Source organism: Mauremys mutica, chromosome 13 (assembly GCF_020497125.1).
Source record: "Mauremys mutica isolate MM-2020 ecotype Southern chromosome 13, ASM2049712v1, whole genome shotgun sequence".
Taxonomy (NCBI): Eukaryota; Metazoa; Chordata; order Testudines; family Geoemydidae; genus Mauremys; species Mauremys mutica.
Genome location: NC_059084.1, coordinates 8,169,321 through 8,193,566, shown reverse-complemented (window position 1 = coordinate 8,193,566; position 24,246 = coordinate 8,169,321). Strand labels below are relative to the sequence as shown.

Here is a 24,246-nt window from a genome sequence, read left to right as displayed (position 1 = left end):
GATTTATGCCCATGTGTGAGCTGCACTGTCTTAGTCTCGGTATTCTAGTTTCATGGTATTTTGCTATTTGATACGATTCTGAACAAGTGAAATCTTGATGCCAGTAAATCCCCATAGATGGGAACTCTCCATTGCTGCTCGGCAGATAGAAACACTTCTGCATCTGTAACAGAAAAGGAACAGGGGCATAAAAGCAGGTAAAGATAAAGGGAGTCCTTAGGTACCACTTTGAAGTGAGCTGATCTCGGCAGCATGTCACAGCTATGTCCAGATAATGGACAATACCTTGATTATGTGAATGAACTTAGCATTGTGCACAGATTGTGATATATTGGCTTTAAAGAACAGCCACAGCAAAATAAGAAGCAATGCAAAGCAGACGACAGCCTCACATCTAGGATTTTGTCAGTGTCCAGAATAATTATTAAGCAAGTTATAATGGGAACTTTGTTTATTTACCTCGCCTTTTTTAAAAAAAAGAAGGTGCTGAGAACATATGGAATGAGACCAGAATATTTAATAGTTGATTCAATTTAAAAAGCATAGTCTATTTTTCAATAAGTGCTTTAGATGCAAGATCAATGACCTGAATTGGGGGGCTGTTTGCAAAAGCCTTAGATCTAATTTTACCCAGGTATTCAGCTAGGTTTTGCAAGACTAATATTATCCACAATTACTCTGGTACAGATGCGGGGGAGCTGTACCATGGTATAGCAATATTTTACATTGTGGAATAGTGCATCAACTGTCAATTTTCTTTTTGAGTTGTTCCCAAGTAGAGTGTCCTTTCCCTTTGATCTTCATGTAATTTTTGTTGCTGCTGGTTGAAAATGAAGACATTTTTAAAAAAGAAATTGCATTTCCATTCTCCTTAATCTTTATATTTCAAGCGCAACTGCAGGGCTGATGACATCAGGGGAAAGATGATTACAGAAATAAGGAAATTAAGGCCCATCTTTGGTGGAATAGTTCAAGGACTGTGAGGGCGGGGGGCGGAAGAGGGGAACCAGGGCTAGTTGAAAGTGGTTATATGAAATTATACAGAAACAAAATCTGTGGTATTCAGATGCATAGCAATAATACTTGGCTCTTATGCAGAGCAGTTCAAATACAAACTTTATCTTTGCAATGTTAGGAGATGAGTCGATATTACTTTCCTCATGCTGACAGATGGGGGCATGGGAGCTGACAGATGAATCTGACCTTGGTTAGGGTTGAGACCTGGAGGGCTTCCTGGCTCAGGGTTAGGATTGCAGCTGGTGAGGCTCCCTGGCCTAGTGCTCAGGTTGTGGGCTGGTGGGGCCCCAAGGTTTGTTAGGGTAGGGGTGGGAGGGCTTTGAGGGCAAGAGTTAAGACCCCAGCCAGTAAGATTCCTCTGCCAAGGCCTAGAGTTGAGGCTGGTAGGGCATCCCTGGCCTAGGGTTATTGTTGTGGCAGGTAAGCCTTTCTGTGAAGCATTTGTTCTGGGCAAACATAACATATTCCTGACCACCTCGTGCCCTGCAGATATTTGTTCCATGTTGTATAGGTTGGGGGTGACATTATCCTACTTTGGCGCATCCTGAATTCTGGGCTTGGATGATATGGGCCTGACTGGCCTCTGGCATAAGCTGAGCAGCCCTTGGGGCATACCATAGCCATCTCAGGGCTGCCCTTCAGCCTCAAACAGCCAAAACTCCAAGCCTTCTGGCAACACCCTTCCTCTTCCAATATACCCCAGCATGCTCTGGGCTGGAGAAGTCCCAGATAGTGGGATCTGACTGTCAGGGCACAGATGTTCCCCCTGTGAAATGCTGCTCCTCATGCTTTTATGTTGTGGATGAACTTAATCAATTTTTTTTTTGGGTATAAGTATAACAAATGTGATTTGAAGTATCACACCGAAAAGACAACATAAAACATCAAACTATCACGTTAACACCCCCTCCTCCCCCACACACTTCACCTCCCTCCACACACACCAAGAAAAACAGATGGGGCAAATAGCTACAGGGAATAAACAATGTTTCATCTGCAAATTTGGAGAACTTTCCTGAGCCCTCTTGACATCAGAGCCTGTACAACTGCTCTCAGATTGTTTATTTCCCAGCCAGGGGCTGTCATCAGAGGAAACAAGTGGTTGCATCACTTCCTTTTGGTCTCAGAGCAAACACATTAGGCAACCAATTATCCTGGTGCCAGCTATAGTATCACAAGTCTGGAGGAAGCTTACTTCTTGCGACTACTTTTTTTTTTTTTTTCTTCCAGCAATGGGAGTGCAAAAAGCTGCTGCTCTGTTTAGCTGCTGTTTGACTAGTTACAACATTGAAGGCAAAAGAAACAAACAAGCTCCACTTTTACTTGTAGCAAAAATTTGAGGCGGAGTTTGAAAGCCCTAAAACTAGTCTCTTGTCATGAGAATAGTAGCCCATCCTTAACTCTAGCGTTGCTACCGAGTATCACTTTAATAACGTAAGCACTAGATTGGTATAAAACTACCCAGGGAGTGGTAGTTCTGTTTTCCGGTAAGCACTCTTACATGAAATAATGGCTGCACTTACCAAAGGAGGGGGGGGGGGGGAAGCCCTCCCATGCTCTGCTTCCCTGGGGCAGCAGGAACAAGTGCAGCCTTAGAAGGTTGATGTTGAGGGTGGGGGTGGGAGATGATCTGTATTGTTGGAAAAACTGAACATGTCGTGGCAGATGACGTTTGCCTTGGCCTGCCACCAATAGTTTAACTAATGCTTTTGCACCAGATCAGCAGCAGGTAGCACAGAATTGGACTGCAGGATCTAGGACCCAATTCTGTACATTGGACGTCCAGCTACTCAGCACCTAATAGCCCCTGGAGTCCAATCTATCTGTCCTCCTCCTTCCACTGCAATCAATTATGATAAATTCAGGAGACACATAAAGGTCTTCAAAATAGGGTGACACCTGTGTAGAGCAGACTCTAAAATGGCAATCATGTTATAAGGGACATTAATCACACTTTGGGTCAGGGCCTGACCCAAGACCTTGGATGTGAACAGCTGTGGGCTCTGGGGCTGTTTGAGCTCACTTCGGGATTTTACAAATGGCCTCATAGGCTCTGAATGGGCTGAACCCGAACCCCGCAAAGCTGAAAAAGTTCGGATTGTCTCCAGACCCAATCTCACGCAGAGCCGAGCATCGGAACCAAATTCCCCCAAGTGCTGAGAAGGCCCAGGCCCAGCTATGAATTCCGCCACTCAGGCCCACCTGTGATTTAACACATTCCTTTAAACCACATGAGAAGCACTGAAATCCACACTGCAGTTATTTTGTCTCTTTATTCCAGAGCTGGGTGTCAGTGCTTGTCTTGCATGGCAGATCTTTAAGGCAGGGGGCTGACAAAGAGAGATGTGCCTTCAAATGGGAATCGTACAAGTACTTTGTATTGAAGTTATCCGGGCTTAAGAGCCTGCTGTGGGTCACACGGCAGCCCGATGAATGTCTGACGTGATGAGATGTTTGCTATGGAAAATACACAGTTCATAAAAACCAACCTCAGAAGTCGAGTCTGACCTGTATAACACAACAGCAAGCTGGATAAACCTGCCTGCCAGAATTTTTCCTTGAGTGTATAAGAACTTTGCTCTCTCTTATCTGCTTTCCTCTTGCAGCCTGGGGGCACGTAGCAGGCAGAAAGGAAACTGCTCTTGGAAGAAACTGAAGCATACACTTAAAGTCCGTGCAGGAAATCACCTAGTGAAGAACAAAGCATGTGAGACTGAAGCCCTGGAGGGGAAGGGATTTGAGCATCAAGACTGGGGAAAGCTGGTCCAGAATTATTTCAACAAAGTTTGCAGCTGTCGTGTGTGTGTGTGTGTGTGTGTGTGTGCGCGCGTGTGTGTGGTGATAAACTCAGGAAGACGGCTCCTGGGGGAGGGGTAGAAAACAGTCTGAGAGGGTTAAAGAGTGCTCTCCCCTAACAACTGAGGAGGGGTCAATCAGGTTCAGCTGAGAGGGAGTCACCTGAGGTCAACTAGGATCAACTGATTCCAACTAAGGGCTGCCTGAGCCCTTTTTAAAACCCTCCCCTGGTGGGAGAAGGGGGAGGAGAGAGACAGGGGGAAGGAGTTAAGCTACCAGTAGGTGACTAGTAGCAAGGGTGTAAGCCTCTCCAGGAGGGGAGGCTGCATTCCCTCCCCTAAGGGAGAAAAACAAGCCCAAAACACTGGCTGAGAGAAGGATGGACGGATGGATGGACTGCCGCTGTGCAGCCATGAGGGACTGTTTTACCCCAAGCCTGTCTCACCGAGGCAAAAAGCAGCTGAGGCTGGTGAGACTGAGAATGTGCCTTGCCACAATATAGATAGCTAGCTGCAGCATCACAGATGGGGTATTTTCCCCCTTTCAAGGTCAAACATTCAACAACTGAACCAGGCACAACAACGGGAAATGATACAAGTTCTATTTACCTGGAGGAAAGTGGAAGTCACTGGTCACTAATAATTACACACACACACCCCCCCCTCTGCTACACCCAATATCTCAACACTTGGCGTCTAGAAAGCCGGATCTGGATTCTGTGTCTTAGCCCATTTCTCCTCTTAAAAGCCTATTTTCTCCTAACCTTGCTGATCAGGTGCTACCTAAGCATCTGCCATATCTCGTTTGCCTTTTGCTACGGCTCTGCTGTTGTGCGTCTGTATATGCAGTCAGTCACATGAAAAGACACAACTCACGCCAGTAAAGCTCAGGTCAGGCATAACACATAGCAAACAGTCTTTTCTGCAAGCTTTGATCTCTGATCACCTTCAAAACCTAATGGTGTCAGATCTCTTTACTACAACAACCACTAAAATGAAATCTAGTTATTCCCCTACATGTTAATTAGCTAGACTGGAACTCCCACTCTGGGGTCTGCCTGTGATTGTCCATTAATGATTTATTCTGCAGGGGAAGCCTGTCCCTGTCCGAGACTGGCATAGAAAAACGTCATTAGCTAATGTGCTCTGCCTATGGCATCCAATTGAGGGCAGGCCTGGCCTGGCCTGGCATCTCTTGCCTATAAAAGTTAAATGGATTCTAGTTACTCCTCTCAGTTCTACATTATACTGTGTGATTGCTACATGTGGTGTGTTTATATAACTGAAAAAGGCAGGCTTGACTTCAGTGCAGGTGTCCAGGCACTTCATCAAAATGTGGAAATACAGATCCCGGGGAGATGAGCCTAAGAGATAAGAACCTAGACTAGATCAGAACAGTAGTTTAATCCGTGGTTTGAACAAACAGTATTAGTGTCTGTCAGATCCACTAAAGCTAAAGGAAGAGTCACACCTAAGTACTGTGATCTCACCATAAACAGGCCTCAGACTTGGCTTGACTGGTCCTTGAGGAATAACACCTGGCGCATGGAGTGGCACAAGGCTGGTTTAGGTAGCCCTGCACCATCCCCAGGCAGTCACCAGCCAGGGGCATGCGAGGGTAGGAATGGGAGCAGCCAGAATATGTTGCACTCCAGCTCTTCTAACCTGCAGTGAAGCCCATTGGTGGCAGTGGGCAGCTGTCACATGTTCAACAAATGCTCTACTTATGCTGGGGACCGCACTGGCCCCTGGACCAGCCCAGAAACTTGAAGATGGGAAGATCAGATGGCATAAGCCATGGCCCCTTCTGGGTTGTGCATCCCTAAGCTGTGCTGGATCTAGCTCTAGCTGTTTACTAAGTATTTGTTTTCAGGGGTAGGGGAGAAGGGGTTTCCCTCAATGGAGCAATCCCTGACTTGTCTCCTCATTGCTGGAAATCCTCACTGAGTGCATGGTGGAGTCACTTCCTCATCAGTTACTGACTTCCCCAACTAGAGACCATTTACTTGAAAAATTATTTTGACAGTCTGCCCCCAGGCTGAGTAGTTGTGTACAGAATGCAGTAGTAGCATGTGGTGCTGTTTCCTCTAGGCCCCAGGTAAAGGCCTACGTCAATTCATTACTATAGCACAAGCACAATGTAAGAGCACTGAAAATGCTACGGTCTGCAACCTAAGCTCCAGCCTTCTCCTTCGTGGGAGGTAAGTCACTAAGGCATTTGCTTTCTGAACCTTTTATTTTGTTTAATGATGATTTAATTCAGATAATGCAGGCCTGAAGCTGAATCACATTGTGGTCAATTAGTGGCTTCCTGTGAATTGTCAAACATTAATTGCTTTCATGTAAACAACATGTTTTAAGCCAAAATCTCAACCTCCATTGTCCAGGAAAAATCCCTACTATCTGTAAATGAGCATATACTTTCAAAACTAGCTTCCAGAACTGTATGTGTGATAAATATAGATGTTATGCCACCATGGAGGCTGAGGTGGGGGAAAAAATCTGGCTGTTTGACTTAAAAAACCAAAAACAAATCTACCCTCCCCCCCCCCGAATTAGCTCCTACTAAGAATATTTCTAAGCCTGAAGCTGGCCATATTCAGACAGTGTTGTAAAACACACCTTTGTTCAGGCTGTTTGCTACTGTATACCCCTAGCACACAGCCAACTGGCAAGGCATTCTCCTGTCTCTGCTTTTAAAGTTCGGTAAGTGCTGCTGCCTGGAATGACGGTGTATTTGTACCCTATGCTTGAGGAAATAGTCTTGCTTTGAATCTAGCCATGTAGACACTAGGGTGGTGATATACCTGTAAAGCCTGGTGACAGTAGCTTAATGAATGTTGAATGCATTTTCTAAAATAGAGTTTAGGGGATCATGGGATTTTATTGGGGGCATTTGGGTGCCGGGAGAAGTTTTAGTTGGCTTGAAAATAGAGGACAAAGAGAATTTGTTCATTCAGTGACTGTGTGTAAAGGAAGCTGTTACTTATTTGTCAACTGCAAAATCGATCTACCTGCCTTGATTACTAGAGATTTAATTCTGCATTTAATGTAGCTAAAATTCCAAATTATATTATCCTATGGTGACCTGGCTCAGTCAATTTCACTTTTCAGTCACCGGATACACACATAGCAATCTAAATGGCTCCTGATGGTTTAATTAATACAGTAATACCCCCTCTCCGCAGAATCCTTTCTTCACTTCTGACAGCCATTCTTCTACCTAATAACTTGTGTTCTCACATTTTCTAAAAGCAACTCTCTTAGACAAAAATAATGCTGGACTTGTGAGACATCATTGTGAATATCAATGAAGGTTTTTCTTTTTCTTCTGCTCCAAACTTCCTTTTTGGGCTAAAAGTAAATACAGTCAGCTGTAACACAGAACCTAATCGAGGAAGAATAATTGGTGCATGCTGCTAACTTCAGATCTGGATCCAAACTTCAAGTAAAAGAGACTGAATCTTGGAATTTTGTTCATGCCCATATTTCTTTATTTTTCTACCTGCTCTTCTGGAAAAAAATCCTGTAGCATTTAACAATGAACCTTTATTTAGATTAAAAAAAAAACCTGCAGAATTATTAGAAAATTATCTAGCATGTCTAAAAATTCTAACACAAAAAAGCTAATTTCCCAAAACTGAGGAAAATTATAAGCGAAACTGATTAGAGAAAAAATGTAGACAGAAAAATGGGAATGTAAATTGGGAGTTCTTTAGGAAAATTATAGGTGGCCAAAAATCCATAATTCCACCCTCTCCTCCCCCACAAAAAAAAAGACAACTTTGGCTAAAAGCCCATTGTGGTTCAGAGAAAAAGGGAAGGCAGAAATTCAATACAGAAAAGCAGTATATAATAAATAGAAAAAGGTGGAAATACTGATAAGGGAAGCTGAAGAGATCAGGGAAAAATCTGTGGCTAGCAGAGCTAAAGACAATAAGGAGTTTAAGTATATTAGGAACCAAAGAAATCTTAGCAAGGGTGTAGGCCCATTACTAGATTGAGGTAGTAAACTTGTTAATAATGCAGGAAAGGCAGAAATAGTCAATAAATATTTGTGTTCTGTATCTGGAAAGGAGGATGTTGCACTCATATCACATGGGGATAATAAAGTACTTTCTAGCCCATTAGTAACTGAGGAAGGTGTTAGACAGCCTCTACTAAACATTTTTAAAATCACATACCTAAGAGTTTTAAAGGAGTTGGCTGAGGAGAGCTCTGACCCAGTGATTTATTTTTTTATTATTATTTTTTTTAAATCTTGGACCAGTAGAAAAATTACAGAGCACTATACCTTTCTATGTTAATTTCTATAAAACTCCAATTCAGTTCCCTGAAACCCTATCCAATTTTTATATAACTGAATTGGTTTTATCCCTATTCAATCTATAGGATTTTTCCATAAGTAGCAAAGTTCCCCGGTTGCAGTATCTTAAGGGCTGGAGGGCCTGGGCCTTGCCAACCTGCTTACTAAAGAGTCAGGGTGCTGCAGAGTGACCTCTGCCCACATGGGGGTGCTCAGTAGGGCTCTGGCCCAGTTACGTGTACCTAGAATAAACAATGACAGCTGTGAATTAGAAGCTAAAAACCCATTGAGAAGTTCTAGTGACACCCTAGAATTAGGGTTGCCAGATGTCCAGTTTTTGACCAGAATGCCCAGCCAAAAAGGGATGCTGATGGCTCCGGTCAGCACAGTTGACTGTGCCACTAAAAGTCCGGTTGGCCTCAGCAGGGCAGGCAGGCTCTGTACCCAGCTCCATGTGGCATCTGGGCAGTGTGTGGATCCCCCTGTCTACTCCTCCGCCAAGGAGCCAGAGGGACATGCTGGCCACTTCCTGGGAGCTGCCTGAGGTCCCCTCCCACGTCCCAGCCCCCTCCTTCACCCCAACTCCTGGCACCCCCAGCCAGAGCCTTCATCCCCTCCTGCATCCCAACCTCCTGCCCCAGCCTGGTGAAAGTGAGTGAGGGTGGCGGAAAGTGAGTGACAGGAGGAGGGGAGATAGTGATCAGGGACAAGGGCTTCAGAGAAGGGGTGGGGCCTCAGAAGGGGCAAGCAAGGGTGTTTGGTTTTCTGCAGTTAGAAAGTTGGCAACTCTACCTAGAATACATGATTCCCCCACATCCATAAATCCCTCTTTGTCTGTTAAAGAGATGAACAAGGGTCACTTGTTCTCCAGGAAGTAGGGTGGACAAGCTGCCTTCTGGAAGAATGACATCATAAGCTAAATTATCCTTGGTGTAAATTTGAAGATTTCAGTGTGAATCATTTGGCCACATGGTCTTTGCACAAGCCAGCCAGCAGAAAGATCTGATGCACAAAGAAACTATCACCCTGTTCAGCTCTGTGGTTTTTATCCATTCCAGAGCCTTTGGATGTATCTCAACAGCAATCAATGGGTGTGGCTGCAGTTTGAGCTAACCTCCTTGAGCGAGTGAGCTAGCTAGCTAGATTATAAAGGTAGCTTGAGTCCTGGACCAGTGAAGCTAACTGCATGAGTGTCTGTGTGAGGCTATACAAACCTGCCCAGAACCCTTGCTAATCACTCTTGGGGCTAACCCACTCTGAAGTTTGCACTGTCATGGTTTTGCTGCTCCATGACCCAAGATAGCTAGATTAAAGCTAGCTCAGGTATGTCAGCTTGAACTGCAATCACAGTCAGTGACTGCAGTCCAGACATACCCTTTGGGGGCAATGACAGTGACTGGAAGCCAGCTGAGTTTTAGCTCTGCCACTGGTCTCTTCCAGTTGTCCTCTTTACTATAGTCCATCTACGTGTCTCCCCTCTTATGTCCATAATCAAGATGTTTTTGTAGGGAGTCACAGTGATAGATTTCTTCTTTTCTGTTTCAGATACTTTATTTGCAGACTGACTAAGGGCACAGCCTTTAGCAGCTGTATTTGACTCTTATGTTGCTAGGTTTAAGTTCCACATTCTGCACTGCATGGGATGTTATACACACTGAGCAGGGTAATACGCAGTGTTGATGAATGAAGTCCAAAGGCCTGGTTACCCTTCCCCCTCATCCCCGGATATTACATTAGTTACTCCCATAGGAGATATTGTATTCTGCGGTGGGATGATTGGACCCCCTATATTTAAACACTTTGGAGTAGTTTGCATCTGGATCTTAAATTTGCAATAGGTCTGTATCTATAATAGGCCAAAGCCTCTGACCCTGAACTTCTGAGAAGTTTACAACTGAATTCAGGGTTGAATTTTGCACCTTGAGAGTTGTGCCACAGCTGGGAATAGAACCAGGAATCCTGACTTCTGGACCCCAGTCCCAGTCTGTAGAATAAGGTGACAATGCCTGGCCGAGTCAGCCCACCGTGGGTCGGATCTCCTAAAGATCCACTAGTTACCGGGCTAGCCCGGTAACAGCCACTCACACTGGTGTACACACACACACACCAAGGCCTCTGTTTCTTCCTTTTTCTTTTTTTTTTTAACCCTTTTTTTAACCTTTTTAAATTTTTTTTTTGTTTATTTTTTTTAACCACGATGCATCTTTACCTGGTCCGGACCATTACCATGAGGCGGTATGACAACCCCTCTTGAGGCGGTAAAAACCCCTCAGCACCGGTGCATCCTAATGCATTACCTATGCATTACCTTATGCATTACCTTATGCATTTACCTTGGCCAACTCAGCAGTTCCCAGTACTGCTATAAACTAACCTTATTGGGGCCTCTCCCCAATACCACTTTGCATCTGATCCTGCTGCACAGTCAATAAGTTCAGATGGCGTGAGCCCAACAGAGAGACAGACGTCCTCAGGGACAGTCCTCCTCCGATACCCCAATAGAGATTTCAAAAGGTCTCATACCTCTCATGTGGCGCCATGGGGTTCGAAGGGGAATGATCCGTAGTAGCCGTCTGTGGGTCTGTGGGCGTTGCCATCCCGGACGAGCCCCCAAATTGTCAAAGAAAAACTTAGTTCTCGCTTTTTGTTTGGGTGCAGCAAAATTAAATACTTTATTATTTCTCCAGTAATTACCATGGAGGGAGAGAGTGCCATAGGACACAGGGTCCTGGACAGGTCTCTCAACTGGTAAACAATTACATCAAGCCTTTATATCTTTGTTACAGACAAGCTTAGACAATCATGGAGACAGTAAAAAGCAACAAATACATTTTGTTTATACATAAGCTTCTCTGCTATCTTACTAGAAAAAGCAAGATTGCACATTGCAAGGTCGTAATACTTTCACACAGTTCACTCTGTCTTACATTATCTTGCTTCTACAAATCTCACGTCATAAGGGTCACAGTATGGCCTGACTCTTGCTAACTAACATTCATTAAGATCTCTTCAAAACCTTGTTAATTATTTACTGGCTTCCACAAGGGTAATACGCAGTGTTGATGAATGAAGTCCAAAGGCCTGGTTACCCTTCCCCCTCATCCCCGGATATTACATTAGTTACTCCCATAGGAGATATTGTATTCTGCGGTGGGATGATTGGACCCCCTATATTTAAACACTTTGGAGTAGTTTGCATCTGGATCTTAAATTTGCAATAGGTCTGTATCTATAATAGGCCAAAGCCTCTGACCCTGAACTTCTGAGAAGTTTACAACTGAATTCAGGGTTGAACTTTGCACCTTGAGAGTTGTGCCACAGCTGGGAATAGAACCAGGAATCCTGACTTCTGGACCCCAGTCCCAGTCTGTAGAATAAGGTGAAAAAATAATTAACAAATCCCTTGCTCACGATGTGCCTTCTATAACCTCGCTGACTAAAGACATTTAACTGACGTAGCATCAATAAACAGCCCTGTGCCTTCTAAACTTTCCAGGCCAGGTCCCACTGCACAACTGGGATTGTAGGACGATAATAGAACCATGCTTCTTCAATTACTAATTAATCCAAGGCAAGCCCCCAGATGCTTCAGTGAGTAACCGCGGGATAAGAAAGGAGCCGTGCAGTAAGCAGAGGATGTCATTCAAAGGACAGGTGTGTGATAAAGGGAAATGCATCTCACCATGACACCCCATAGAAAGTGACACAGGGAACCACTTGGTGAGCAGATAGTTGTTTACTGCAGGTAACCTGGCATCTGGTCAAAGATACAAACAAAATATACCATTAATGTAGCATCATTTGGCATCCAGGCAAAACTACATTTCCACTGGTAATGCTGACTATCTGCCAGGTAGACACACCCACAACCCAGAGTGCATGTTTTGCTACAGAAGCATTTTTCTTTTGTGGCAGGATAGGAGCAACTTCCAGGACTCCTCCTGCCCTAAAGAAGGTCTTGGGGACGAGAGTTAGATGGAAACTGGAACCTTGACTCCAAGGGTGCGTGTGTGCACTTTTTCTGACTCAAATCTCCACAGATGCCCCGGGCTGTGTAATTTTGGCTCCAGGTTGCGCCCCAAACCAAATATGCCTATTTTCCAATTCTGGCTCAGAAGTGGTTGGAACATTGAGCTTGCAAAATACTGTTAGACTGGTTCTGATGGGATTTCCAGTGTTTGGAGCCAAAATCTCTGAAGAGCAGCAGCTTGCTAGACTTTGGTGCGGTTGAGTCCAACCTTGAACCCACTTCTAGCTTAATTGAGCCCAGCTGGAAATATTACTGCCTCAGCCCATCTTTTTAGAGGACATAGGTAGGAGTCCAAAGGACTCCTGGGTTATATTCCATGATCTTGGGCAAGTTAGGGAGCCAAAGTTTTGAAACTTGGGTGCCTGAACATAGGTACCTAAATAACAGACCTGGTTTTAAGAGTTTTTGAGGATCTGCACTTTCCACTGAAGTCTCCTCCATGGAAACCCAGCGGGAGTGGAGTGTGCGCCGCACCTCTTAAAAATTTGACCACTTTAATTTAGTTGTTTAACTATGGATTTTTTTTTCTAGGTGACAAGCTTTCAGCAACCAGCTTAGAAATGGTTGGCCTTGACATCTCCCTGCCTCACCTCCCCTATTTGTATAAACAGGGATAATGGCACCCACCTACCTCTCAAGGGTGTTGTGAGGCTTAATTAATGTTTGTAATGTAAATTGTGATCTTCATATGAAAGGGGTTGTGGCAGCAGAGAATATCATTAGTCATTTTGTGTAATCTGCTTCCCAGGATTCAGGGGTGTTTGAAAGCTGCCACTTCAGAAGCACTCAGAGAACAAATGCAGTCTACTTAATGCACTCATTTGATGCTGGATATTTTACAAACCCCTGAAAGACTTGTTCAGTGCTTAATCCCGTCTCAATCAGGATTACGTCCATTTTTTTCCAGGATCTTTTAGACATAACTGGCATGATGGGGTCTTTACAGTAGTTCAGTAGGTTTGTGCACAAGCATTTCACCTGGAGCATGAGTTTCAAATTCTGCCTGACATCAGCTGTGAAAATGGACTGATGGTCACATTTCAAACCCGTCAGGAAATTTTGCCATATTGTGAAATCTCTGCAGAATCTGGTAGTTTTCCTCAGCAGGGACATTGTCGAAACAACTCCCACTGTGTGTTGACAAATGGAATTTAAAATAGTTCATGATTAATCATTAGGCTTTAATAGCTCTCCATTAGGGTTGCCAACTTTCTAATCCTACAAAACTGAACACAGTAGCCCTGCCCCAAGATCCCACCCCCGCTCACTACATTGCCTCCTTCCTCGGTGGCATGCTCTCCCCTCCCTTACGGTGGTGCAGTGGTTTTTAAAAAAAAGGTGGGCAAACTAACCAAAAGTAAACTCCATAATTCCCAGGTGAGAAGTGGGCAATCTTTTTACCTGCGTTTCCTCTCAGCTGCACTACTGCGATTAACCTCTATTGACTTTAGTCTCCAAAAACACAGGATAAAATAAGGGATTGAATTAATCCCTGGTTTGACTCTATTGACTTCGGTGGAGATGAATTTGGTCCACGGAGTTCAATGATAACTTACTATGTGGCAGTATTCTTCTCAGCTAGAGTCCAGACATTCTTATTAATTCTAAATCAGACACTCTTGCTGCCAAGTTTGCCAAATACTTTATATTCTATTCATTTTTTTATCATCCATGGTCAGCAGATAAATTAGAAGGCACTGTGGTGGCATGCCAGTGGTATGTTATAGCCTCTCCAGACTGCGGCAGAAAACAGAGGTCACCTGATATCTATTCAGTGGAGAAGTGAACTAGACAGCACGTGCGGGAAGGAAGAGGATTGCACAGCCGGCCAGGGCAGCATGAGTCTGTGGTCTAAGTCTAGCTGTTATTGACATCGGTGGGAGTTAGGTGCCTAAATACCTTTGGGGATCTGGTCATTACGTTCCTATGCGGTGATAGTGTTTGGAAACCACAGAGGGATTGTTAATATGGCTTAATGAGGGAGGGACAGTCTATGTCACCCAGTGCCTTCAGCCCAGATTCTGTGGGATGCTGTGCACCTGCAGTTTTCATGGACATGAAGGGGAGATGCAGGTGCTTGGTCCTTCTCTGGATTTGCTCCATTGTTTGCTATAACACTCCAGGCCATCAGGCAATTCCAAAGAAGCTCAGGGTACATCTACATTTTGAGCTAGGGGTGTAATTCCCAACTTGAGGCAATATACCCCCACTAGCTCTGGCTGAGTACAGGGGGACTATATTGCCCAAACTGATCAAATTGGCAAGAACAAATGGGGCAAATGCCTCCTTTTGCCAAAAAAGTCAGGACTGCCAGGACAGGCCTTAAAAAAGGGACTGTCCTGGCCAAAACAGGACCTATGATCACCCTAGTATCATAGCATGTAGCTGCAGCATCCTCAGTAGCGGGAGAGGCTAGCAGCCCGGAGGCTGTGCCTAGCGCCTTGGATGGGCTATGTCAGACATCTCAAACTCGAATCACCATGAGGGCCACATGAGGACTAGTACATTGGCCCAAGGGCAGCATGGACACCTTTTCATATAAAGATACAAAAGCCCTCCCTGCCCCCACCCCCACTCCTTCCATGAGGCCCTGCCCCCATTCCAACCCCTTCCCCAAAGTCCCCACCCCAACTCCACCCCCTCCCTGCTCCTATTCCAATCCCTTCTCCAAATCCCCACCCGTGCCCCACCGCCTCCCCTGAGTGCCTGGCTCCTCCCCGGTGGAAAGCCCTAAGTGCGGTCAAACAGGTGTTTGGAGATAGGAAGTGCCTGGAGGCAGGCAGAGGAGCAGGGATATGGGACATTGGGGGTAGGGGAGCTTGGTGGGCTGCAGGAAATAAGCCCGTGGGCTGCATGTTTGAGACCCCTGAGCTATGTATTCAGGGTGTCTAGCCCCTCCCATGGCTTGGGTACACTCTCTCTTTATTGCCTTGGCTCAATCAGAGCTAGTGTGAGAGTGTCTCCTCAAGCTGGTACTGACATCCCCAGCTTGTAACGCGTAGATATACCCTCAGTGTAAGGAAAGACTGTACTTGGGCTGCAGCAGTACCCAGTGCAGGAGAGGGAAGTGCCACAGGTGGAGAATGCTGCAGAGTAATTGCAGGCAGCAGCTGGAGGAGCACCTACCGGATAAGTGGAAATGTCTTTGGCTTGCTTAGCTCTCCCATCTGAAAAGAATGTCTGGCTGGCAGATGCTAAAGTTTCCTCACACAGGCCATGCTCAAAGCTGCCATGCTTGCAAATAAGGCTTGATTGTGAGCATAACTTGTCTCAGAATGTATCAAAACTGGTGACAGAAGATCACTATCTGTTTGTTGTAACGTGCCACATGTTTAGGGCACATTAAAGGTAGGTCATTGGGTTAAGCTGTGGATTTCTTGCTCCCCCCCCCCGCACTCGCTCGTATTGTTGCGGTTCATGTTTTGTGAATCAGCTGTAGTAAGAGACTGTTGCCTGACTGGATTTAATCACTAGTCTAGCTGTCTGCTCTTCAGGACAAAGACATTATCTGTTTGGCACAGTTAAGGTACCATATAGCTCTGTGTACAGTTATGGTGCTATATAAAGCAATGTTGCTCATTCTTGTGATTTTTATTGCAAGTCATGTGATATTTGGGGTTTTCCTTAGATGCTGGATTTATGAAATGCATAAGAATCTCAGCTTTCCTTTTGAAAAAAATTGTTTCTAGCCCTCATGGGGGGTGGAGAAAAGCTTGAAAATATGAAGCCAAGTGCACCCTAAGGGCTCAGAAATCCGAAGGCAAATAAAATGAACCTAATACTTATTATTTTTAAGAAATCTCATGATTAAGCCAAATGTGTGGTGGTGATTATTATTATTTTTATTTTTTTTTGGAGTGCTGACATGATTTTGAATGTTAGGGGTTGGCAATACTTGATACAGTCCCAATTACTTAACGAACAGGAGCACTTCTTTTGAAGTGAGTTACCTGCACAAAGTTAAGCACATGCATAAGGGATTGCAATATTAGGGCCTGAAGAGACAAACAATATAAAAACTTGTGTGTATGTGCATGTGTATCTAAAACAGGAAATATGATATATAAAAAATGTACAATCTGTACATAAGTATATATTTGGAAGAATATGTAACAAATATAAGACTATACAGTATATGTAGTTTGAGCATTTAGCACCCGTAAGAAAGTTAGAATGTTATACTGAATATTTGTAAGTGGGTAACACAAGAATATAGCTATATAATAGTGAAACATGCAGGTTTTATGTAATATACATTCTTGTATTTGTATACATTTGACACATGAAAGACATAATACGCAAAGTGTCATAGTATGCAATTACGCAAGAGATTTAATATATGCAAAATATTATACAGTGCATCCAAATCCATGGAGTATGCAAAAGAAACACAGACCCATTGAAAGCAGGGTCTATAATACATACCAGATGCCACTATGTGCAAAGTGTAGTACAGATAATAGATGCAGTGACATGTGAGTATGCAGCAGCACTAGATGTAAAATATGCATCAGTGCAATCTAAGCAGACTTACATGTAATAGGGTGTGTCACTTCCTACAAGCGTACCAGCAGCCACCAAGCTTAGGCCAGATTTCTCCTCCCTTATTTGCATAGACACGCCCTCCTGGAACGCCATTGGCCAGCAGGCTCGCCAGTGACGGTCGGGCCTCTGCGTCCCGGCCTTGGCATCTCATTAGCATGTGCCCCGCCCCGCCGGCACTGATTAGGCAGTTGGGGGGGGGGGGGTTGCCATAGCCTCGCCCGGCTTTCCGGTTGGCGGTCTGGGCTGTCACTCGGGGAACGCTGGGGGCCGCACTTCCGCCTTGGTGTCAGCGGGTCTGGGCCCGGGGCTGTTGCGGGACCAGGTGAGAGGAGGCGCCCGCGGCCTGCGCCCTGGCGGGGCCTCCGCAGCCGGGGCCCGGGTGGGACCGCGGGGAGGTAACTGAGCCTCCCGCCCGGGGAAAACAGGCCCCGCTCTGGGCTCCCTCAGCGCGGGGCAGGGACCCTCCGCCGCCCGGCCCCTGAGCGCGCCGCCTGGCGGGAGGGACCCTCTCCCTGCGGGGGCCGTGGGGGAGACCCGCTGCCCGGGGAAGGAGCCCGGGACCCCGGCCCTGGCGGGGAGCCCCTGGAGCAGCCCCAGGGGGAGGCCCGGATTAGTCAGTCGGGGGGAGGCCACTTGCTGCCGCGGGCAGATGGGTAGAAACGATCCCGAAAGGCGGGTGGAGGGCGGGGAGCCCGGTGCGCTGCCCGGGGAGCTTGGCCGTCACGCAGGAGACACGGAGCTAGTCTGCGTGCTTCGGGGTGACGGGTCACTGCTTCCCTGGCAGAAGGGGCTCCCTTCCTATAGCTGCTTATTGGTGGCTGGCTTAGGGCTCCATCTATCTAAGGCGGTAAAGCTGAACAAATAACGTTAGACCTAAATCCTATGGCTAGCCCCCTTTGCCCCTAATTTACATTGCAGAGATGCACTGAGCCTCACCACCATACGGGGCCATGTGTTTCACTACACATTCTTCTTTAAACTGGAAGGCTTCTAATCTGGAGGAGTTGGGAACAAGAACGGGCGGAAGGTGCTGAAGAACCTTTTGTAAGGCGAACAGCTGACATCCTATGTCAAGTCGGAACAGAGTTCCATTCCTGTGTGACTTAGGGAAGGAAAGTAAGGCAGGGAAAAGAGCCTGCTCTGCTCCTATAATATGCAGAAGTGGAGCTTGGTTTCAGCATGATTCAGGAGCATCGGGGTGCAGATTGCCTCCTGCTTGAAGTTGTCACCCCCCCCCAACTGTCACTCTCAGTCCTTGTCAGTACGTACCCCTTGATTCTCTATTATTCCAGCTGTCCCCAGCATCCCCCTCTTGCAGAGCGTCTGCAGAGTAGCAGGCAACCTGGAAAATAGTTGAAAAAGGCTGTTTTTATATTTCACAGAGGTTTGCGTGGCATGTTAATAAAAAAGTAAAGTATGTGGCCATTTGTCTAACATGGGTTTTAATCTTATTTATACTGTCTGTTCATTTAGCTTGTGAACTCCTTGAGGGTATGGTCTGTCTTCCTGCAACACTTACGGGCCAGAACTTGAGAACTGCATGCCTAGAAGCACATATGGTTTTGTGTGTGCCTGTGTCAGTCTTGCAGCTCCACCAAATGAATATCTGCAAATGTATGTATAATGCTAATAGATATTTTCTTGATTAAAACATGTTTTGTTTAAACCTTCAAGTAGCAGAAGTGAAGGGGACATTGATCTGCAGTGTATTTACGATCAGGGTATCACTGTTTCATCTTTTCCCCCATCTGTCTTGCTCACACGTCTCCCTTTTTTCAGCATTGTCTGCACCCCCAAGAAAAATGTTTCAGGGATACTGATTGCATGAATGGCTGTTTCTTTTACTGATCCTTGCAAAAGTTGAGCACATCTACACTGTGGCGTTCACATTGACACCTGGGGGCAGCCATATGCATCACATCTTACAACTGTTCTGGGACTCCTGAAACGCCACAGTGTGCTTGCTGGAAGCAGGAGTTTTTTGGCAACTTCCAAATTTGAGGCATTGTGAGGCAGGGATAGTGATAGGAGGACTGGTTGAAGTAGCACTGAAGCACAAGGCATTATAAGCTGTTGTTTCTTACAGTGCCTTTTCATTTAGTGTAGACAGAGCCTTCCTCAAAATAATTATTCACTCAAGTTGTGTGAGTGACTCTTTGTAATGGTCTAATAGGAAATGTATTAACCTTTGTATCTTCTTGTTCACTTAAAGCAAAATAAAGTTTTATAGTTCCTGAATTTTAAATGAAGGTGTGCTGAACATAATGGACAGTGAATCTGGGAAGACTGATGAGTTGTTCTCTGGGCTGTACAGTGAGAGAGTTGAGCAGAAACTGACGTGTAGCTGCCTTCTGACTCTTGAGGGAAGTTTCAGGGAAGCTGCCCATCAGCACACCTCAGTTGACTTAACTTCAAAAGGCAATCTGATGATGAATTCTGAAAAGGAAATATTGAAACAGCTGCTCTCAATACATATGGCATGTATTTCATGAAGCAGAAGACGCTGTTTTTCCAAAATTAGTTCCTTGGACATGCCAATGCAATTTCATAAACAGATCGCAGAAGTTAAAGGCACCAAAAGCTAATTAGATTACAGATTCCATCCCTGGGGATAGTTGAAGAACAGTCATTATTCTGGAGTAATTTACTGTAGATTGGACTCCTAAAATAGATGAAGGATGAGAGTCTTGAGACTGATCCAAAAGCTTAATTGTGTGCATTACTGGCTACATAAATGTACTTGGTTTAATTGTTGTAGCCATTCAGGGTTGCTTTCTTTGTTGGATGTTTATACTTGTTTTCTTAGTTTCATACTTAAGAACAATTACCATGTTCTCATTTATCAGAGGGGTAGCCGTGTTAGTCTGGTTCTGTAGAAGCAGCAAAGAATCCTGTGGCACCTTATAGACTAACAGAAGTTTTGCAGCATGAGCTTTCGTGGGTGAATACCCACTTCTTCTGCTTGCATCCGAAGAAGTGGGTATTCACCCACGAAAGCTCATGCTGCAAAACTTCTGTTAGTCTATAAGGTGCCACAGGATTCTTTGCTGCTTCTACATGTTCTCATTAGCTTTCCACAACAGTTCAAAATAATTTCTTACCTTAGCTGGCAGCTTTTATAAATAAAACTATAATGCTACTTGCATGTGTCTCTTTTTTTTTTTCTCAGATGAATGTTGTACTTCATACTCATCAAACTAAATACAAAATAAGCTTCACAATATCTTTCATTTAGTGTCTCAAAGCACACTCAGCAATCTTTTTTGGCCTTAAGACATTGTATAGTATTTAAGTAGTTTTGCACAGATATAAATATATTCCATATAGATAACTGCTTGAAACCAGGATTTGCACATAAGTACTCTGAAGTTTTAAGTGAATAACTCATTTGCATTTGCCTTGTAAGGCAATTTGCCCTTGAACATACCAGTGTTACATCAAACACCTTGTTATTTAAGACTTCCTATTACACGTCAGCATTCTTTTCTTGTCCTTCAGTCGATATTGATTTTGTCACCTGATTTATTAAAATACCTCTTGAAAAGAATTTTCTGCTCTAGATACTTAGACACCATAGTGTCACAGATTCTTAGTATGTTTGTTTACAATTCTTGTCATATTCTCTGCAAAATAACTAGTATGTGTGATTTTGCATTCTGTGTTTTTGCATGAATTATTATTTTTCCAAATCATGCGGTAAGTATACTTAGAAATCTGCCTTACATTTGTAATTCAGAACAGCCAAGATTTTTTTTTTTTCTAAATTAAATGGGTTGATGACAAGCTTGTCACAGGAACTTCCTCATCTGGATGAAAGAAATGTGAAGTGTGAGCAATGAGAGAATTGGTAAATCTGCTTGTAGACAGAGTTTATTGGAAGATGCAGTATTTTGAATACTTTCTGGAGCATAATGTAAAAATTGATTGTAAATGAATGTAGGATTTTATACAAACATATCTTGTTTAAAATCTTCTGGCATGTATTGCTGTGGATTCTGCAGTGTAGGATATTGCCCTCAACCTTCACTCTTTTAAATAATTCATTTCCAGAAAGAGTGGGAGGACAGAATAGTTTTTCTTTGTATTCTAAAAGAGTCAACATAGCAAATTGTATGCTAAACAATTAGAATGTGTCAAATGGGGATTTAATATTGGTCTCAGATATGCTTTTAAAAATACACTGTGAGCCAGGTGTACAAAACTAATGTCTTAATTTTCAGGATTAATGAGGTATAAGAATAAACTGAGCCTGTTTTTAAATTTGTTTAATCATACTTTTATTTTCCCTTTATTTTAGAAAACAAATCCCTGGCCGTGGCAAATTCTGCAAAGTATTTCAATATATTTTACTGTGTACAAGCATTTGATTTTATCACCTGCTATAAGTACTCCAGTAGGAGGTAAGATAACTAGGAATTCTAAAGTTGTCTAAAAATCTAATGGTGTTAATAAGCTTATTTTTTGTCCCAAATTTTCAGTGGGTAGGAGACCACTTTCACCCACAAAATGTACATGAGTTTGAGTACCTCCATTTTGTTGTATTTGCAGATACAGCAGTCACATGCACATGTGGCTAATGGTGCATGCAGTTTCAGAAATGGGCATGCACTTCTAAATTTGGTCCTTTCCATATTATCGTTATCAATATTATAAATCTAGGAATCAAAGTTTCAGATGTTAGATATCTTTGTTGATGGTAATTGTGGTGTTTATTCAGTAGTATTGGTAAAGAGATATGTACTGAAGGGAGAGTTTTGTTTTGAACTGTGATTTTTTTTCTCGAGGTTTTTCTAGAAATTTTCAGAAATCAAGTGTTGCTAAACAATTGTTTATAGTAAAACGAGAGTGTTGTCTACTGTACCTCTAGAGTTACAAATGAAACTACAATACATTTGTTAGTGACTGAGTGTCAGGGTTATTGACACTGTTGCAAACTGGTTAGCCAATAAAGTGGACTAAAAGTAAGAGGAACGGCTATTTTATTAAAATTTTATTATAAATAGAAAGATATCCTAGGTCAAGAAGTTAAACTTTCTTAATACTTTAATTCTTGAAGACCACAAACGTATTAGACTGATTCCCGTTTACATAAACATCTGTGTTATGAATATTGCTTTTGAAGAGATGACACCATAGTAGAAACTCTGATTTTACTAATTTTCAGTAAGTTCTCATCGTGAAGCACTAAGTAATCTATCTGTAGGACTGTTTGCATGTGTTAGTGCTAGACAGTTGGGTTCTGTCCCAGTAATTGCTGATGTATATAGAAGCGTGGTTGTTTACTGGTAGCACTTTGCACTATGTTGGTAAGTCGCTAGGGCTACAACAGCTGACTTTTTTTGTATCGTGGCTATTTTCATGATGCTTCAAGAGTAGGTCTCCATGGAAATGGCTGATAGTGGAGTACCTCATACAGAACAAACGTATGATTGGATATATATGAAGAGAATTGATGAGCAGTGGCATTATGCTTGATGAGATGCTTCTGGGTGCTGATGCCTATAAACTAAACCTGTAACTACGCTTTACTGTTCTGTGTTGTTTTCTGCCTTGCTGTTATATACAGTAACTGTTCCTGTAATCCTTAAACTTTAATGGTCAAGTAATGGCGTTGGTCACAAAATGTTAAGTATGATTAGGCAGATGCCATGCTAGCAAAATATGTGAGCAAATGGGTATGTTGCTTTTCTCTTTTACTGAACATGCTAGAGTAAGTGGTATGCAAATGGTAGGAATTCAAAACCATCCCGTGGATTATTTGCCTGTTGCTAAGAGCTCAGGATTCTTGTGGGCTTACAGTGAGGTGCTTACGTACTGCCGCAAAATGGGTGGGTAGTCCTGCTATTATACCTCATGTACCAATTGCTTAATGCTGTTCTGCTTAGGATAAAAGAACTATTCTTCTTTTAAATTTGTCCTTTTGAAAGCAAATTGTCCCCAAAATGGTCATTATGAAACTATAGCTCATCGATTCTTTTTTTAATTTTTTTTTTAAACAGACATCATTATTATGACTCTTTCTTAGGGAGTTTTAGCTGACATGGAGGAGGGGGTTGGCAAACTTGGAGTTTTTTTTGTACATTTTGGTGCATTTAAAAATATTGTGTTGTAGTGTGTTTTTAAGAAAAAGCTTAAAGGAGGGACTCAGTGGCATATGAGATTAGTAAAGGTATATAAATCTAGGGCAGGTTGGCGTTGAGACTGAACTGCCCTCTCACATCAGATATGGTCTCTGCATGTCAGTGTTGAATCACACCGATGACCTCATGAGTGTGTTGGTGAAACTTTCAGTGCCACTGACTGTGCTTTATGTTACTTGCTTCCATCTCTGTTTACAACAATCCAGCATCATTCACAGCTAGTGAATTAATTCTATTTCTGTTTTTTTAAACTACTTTGTGTGTCGGGGGGAAGACAATGTTCAGGCTCATTTCAGACTGTAGGATAATATTATAGTTAAGGATACGATCCATGGAAGTCACGGATTCCGTGACTTTACCAAACCTCCGTGATTTCTTCAGCTTCGGCTTTCAGCAGCTGCGGCCGGGGCTGTTTGCCCCTTCAGCTGAAGCTGGGGCTCTGCTGCTTCCCAGCGGTGAGGCTTGGACTGTCATTGCTCTGCTCCCCCCCCCATGGGGCTCCAGCTATCGTTCTCATCTCTCCCCACCCCCCCAGTTATTTTTAGTAAAAGTCAGGCAGGTCACGGCTTGTCCGTGACTTTTACTAAAAGAAACAGACAAAATCTTAACCTTAATTATAGCCATGCTTTTGAACAGATCTTCCAGCATTTAAATCCCTTGGTGAGGTGGGAATGGGAGGAAGGCATTGTATAACAATGCCAGCAGCATTTCTAGTGTTCCCTAAAGAGTCTCTCTACGAAGGGGAAGGGTAGTGTACTTGCTTTTATAAGTAAGGGTATGGCTACACTTGCAGGTGTGCAGCGCTGGGAGTTACAGCTGTCTTCGTACAGCTGTGTAGGGAAAGGGCGGGTGTGTGGCCACACTCACAGCTACCAGCGCTGCAGTGTGGCCACATTTGCAGCATTTGCAGTGGTGTTGGGAGTGGTGCATTATGGGCAGCTATCCCAGCGTTCAGGCGGCAGCAACGTGCTTTTCAAAAGAGGGGAGTGGGGTGGAGTGTGACAGGGAGCGTGGGGGAGAGAGAGAGAGTGGATTTTTGGAGCCGACACTGTGTATCAGCTCCCTGCCTTGCAAAATCTGAAAATTTCCCCGAACCCTCATTTACTCTTAACTGCAAACAGCCTGCAGACCAGATAGGGAGTCCGTTGGAGCAGCTGCTTTTCTCCCCCTCCCACCCCCCGCTGTTTCTCTCCTCAAGCAAACACTCATCCCCCTGCCTGCCTCATTCACAGCAAGGTAGTGGGTTATCTCAATTGATTGTTCACAGTCAGTTACAGATTGATCACAGCAAACAAGAGCTGTGTTTGTTTTTAAGATAAGCAGCTCCCGGAGCCCCGAGTTCACAACAAAACAAAGAGAGGCATCATAACAAAACAAAGAGTAATTTAGTTAAAAGCATTCTGGGATATCTCC

The 24,246-nt window shown here is 43.9% G+C and overlaps 1 protein-coding gene across 4 annotated transcripts in view; it reads left to right on the top strand.

Annotated features, from left to right (window-relative positions):
• The first annotated feature begins 16,910 nt into the window (after positions 1–16,910).
• The window catches only part of OSBPL2 (oxysterol binding protein like 2), a 53,610-nt gene continuing 46,274 nt past the window's right edge, over positions 16,911–24,246 (top strand). For 3 of the 4 annotated variants that reach the window (XM_044985474.1, XM_044985476.1, XM_044985472.1), the window contains exons 1-2: positions 18,167–18,307; positions 20,991–21,093. The gene's annotated coding sequence lies outside the window, so the exon portion shown is untranslated. Of the gene's footprint in view, positions 17,016–18,166; positions 18,308–20,990; positions 21,094–24,246 lie in introns of those variants that run through there. The other variant, XM_044985470.1, reaches the window with a different exon arrangement.